Source organism: Callorhinus ursinus, unplaced genomic scaffold, assembly GCF_003265705.2.
Source record: "Callorhinus ursinus isolate GAN/ISIS: 27379988/994484 unplaced genomic scaffold, GSC_fseal_2.0 scaffold4823, whole genome shotgun sequence".
Lineage (NCBI taxonomy): Eukaryota > Metazoa > Chordata > Mammalia > Carnivora > Otariidae > Callorhinus > Callorhinus ursinus.
Window position 1 is genome coordinate 1 of NW_027401877.1, and position 2975 is coordinate 2975.

The window sequence follows — 2975 nt, forward strand, 5'->3', positions numbered from 1 at the left end:
ATGAAGTGACTCACAGGGACGCCTCCGGGCTGCTTGCCTCTCTTCCGTGGGGGCTAGGATGGGAGGCCCAGGGGTCTCACAGGGGAACACGATGGCCTCCAAATTCAGGCAGCACCCGCCAGGCCGAGCCCCTGGGCCGCCCGCCTGTGTCCCAAAGCCCCTCTCCCTCCCCATTGACCCACCCCAGGCTGGCTCAAGGCTCCGGGTTGGCTGGACGCCCACGGCAGGGTCAGGTGGGTGGGGAGACTTAAACTCAGTGCCCCGGTGGCCGAGGAAGGAGGGTGACAATGGGACCAGGGAGGCTGACGTGTGTACTGGTCTTGGCACTTATGCTGGCTATAGGGTCCCGGCCGCAGGAACAGCTACCCAGGGAGTCCCACAACCTCAACTGGAACAAGGTGAGCCACACACCTGCGGTCCCCAAGGCTGACAGCCAGGCCGACCGGGGCCAGGGACAGAGTGTGTGGTGGCTGGAAGATCACTCCCTGAAAATCTCCAAAGGGCCATCCTGGAACAGGGGGCAGTGCCACGAGGGCGGAAGGAGTTTCAGGCCCTGGCCTCTCTCTGAGGAGCTGGTGGCCACGCAAGAGGGGGGAGGGCTAAGGGCTCCAGGCAGGTGCAGCCTCAGGGCACTGGAGATGCTAGGTGGGCAGAGGCCGAATGAGCAGAGCGTGTTCCGGAATAACCAGATGGCTGGCAGGTGGAAGGTTCTAGCGGGGGTGGCCATGGGAAATGACTGCCCGGGAATGTGGGTTTGTGGCAGGAAGTCAGAGGGATGGGGCCGAGGACTGAGCTGGAAGGAAGGGGGAGGCCTTGCACAGGAAGGGAATTCCAGCACACGGTAACCACGGCCCAGCCCTTGGGGCCCCAGCCCGCCCAACATCTGCTCACCAAGACCCAGAGGGGCAGCCAGGGCCCTACGCTGGAGCTGTGCCGGCCTTTTGGTGCTGGACCCGGCCCAGGCCTCAGGCCAATGTCAGTGTCCGGTGGGTTCCTGGGGGCCCGGCTGGGAGCCTGGCATGGGCAGCTACGCCAGCACGATCTCCACAGGTTTCAGGGTTCTGGTACATTCTGGCTGTCGCCTCTGAGGGCCAGAGATTCTTGCCAGGCAGAGACAGGAGGAAGCTGGGGGCACTGATGGTGGAGGTCCACAAAGCGGGCCAGCTGAAGGTGGTCCTTGCATTCAGCCGGTGAGTGGACCGGGGAGGGGGCCCAGCACACTCTTCACGGAGCCCTGACCACAAGCAGCCCAGACATCTCCCCGTCAAGAGGGGAAAGAGAGCCGGGGGCGGGGGGAGCCAGACCCACGATCACCTGCACATCTGACGGACCATCTCTGTGGCCCTAAAACCCTTCCTGCCCCTAAAATTTAAGGCCTGAGTTTGGGAGAGGCCACCACATACACGGGAGCACTCGGCAGAGAGTGGGTGTTCCGAGGGTTTCCCTTAAGCTGTGGGACTGACCCTGCACCAAACTGGAAAATTCCAGGAAACCAGAGCCAACAAAGGGCTCCCGCCTTGCCCCCTCCCCAGGTCACAGGGGTGCCAGTCACACACGTTAATTCTGCGGAAAGATAGGAAAAAGGCGATGTTCAGGAATACTTGTGCGTATGAAGGCCCGGGCCTGGAGAGAAAGACCTGGGGGTGGGCGTGTCCCCAGCTTCACGGCCACAGGCCTGGGAGATGCCGCTCCAGTGTCCCAGGGCTGGGTGGATGGGATGGACAGCGGCCCACAGGGCGGGAAGGCAGGCCACGGTCCCAGAGCCGACAAGCATGCAAGTGCCCGCAGCCTAGGCCTGGAAGGTGGTTGGGTGTGTGGGAGGGACTCCTGACCCTTCCCAGTTGCCCCTGCTGTGCAGGCCTGATGGGGTGGTCCCACGCTTCTCTTCCGGTCCAGTGAAGGGGGTAGAGGGCTTCCACGTGCTGTCCACCGACTACAGCTACGGTGTGGTCTACTTGCGCCTGGGCCGGGCCGGCCGGACCTCTAAGACCCTGCTGCTCCTCAGTGAGTCCAGCGGCAACACCTGGGGAGGGGTCGTGCGGGGTGCAGGTCAGGTGGGGGACGGAGGGGCGACAAGCTCAGAGGGGAAGGTATGGAGGCCACTGCCTCAGCTCGGGCTGTCTGACAGAGCGCCACAGACCGCACCGCACGGGCGCCCGCGATGGACATTGATTCTCACGGCTCAGCGCGCCGACCTGGCGAATTCCGGGGAGGTCCCCATTCCTGGTTTGCAGATAACTGCCTCTTCACTATGTCAAGTGTTGAGGAGAGGGCTCTGGTGTCTTCTTCTTCTTATACGGGCACTGACCCCATCATGAGCACCCAGCTAACCGCACACACCTCCCAAGGCCCCAGGACCTCACACCATCCCTCTGGGGCTCTGATGGATGAATTTGGGGGGACACGAACACACATCCATTCCTGTCACGGCCCTTGCGCTGTGGGCTGGCAGGAAGTGGGAGGTAGGAGATCAGGGCCGGGATACACACAGCAAATGGGTGGCCTGGTGGGCAGGCGGAGCAAGGCGCCCGGACGGGGGGACCAGGTGGGCGGGTCTCTGGTGCGGCTGCCACGGGGCTGAGTGGGGGCGGCCAGTGCACGGGCGGAGCCCAGAGGGCAACAGGCCCGGAGTGGGACTGACCCTCTGCATGGAGGCAGGGGACCCCCCGGGCTGAGGGCAGGATGGGGGGAGCAGGGGAAGGTGGCGAAGGGAGGGTGGGCGGGGAGCTGCTCTCCAGGGAGGGGTGGGGGGAAGGGGGCACAAACCCATATCCGGGCACCGAGGCCTGCAGGACAGCCATCGGAGAGGTCGGAGGGGTCCCGTGCACTCTCCGTGGAGGAGGGCGTGGCCAGGAGCGCAGCGGGAGGGGCATCAGGCTCCGGCCCAGGGGTCCTGTGAGCTAAGAGGGCTCCCCAAGTGGCCCTGTGTGGTGCCAACCTCGGGGCCGCACCGGGGACACCCCCCTGCCTCGGAG

At 64.8% G+C, this 2975-nt stretch overlaps 1 pseudogene; it reads left to right on the top strand.

Annotated features, from left to right (window-relative positions):
- The first annotated feature begins 25 nt into the window (after nt 1-25).
- On the top strand, nt 26-2049 carry LOC112818403 (epididymal-specific lipocalin-10-like; annotated as a pseudogene).
- The last annotated feature ends 926 nt before the right edge of the window (nt 2050-2975 follow it).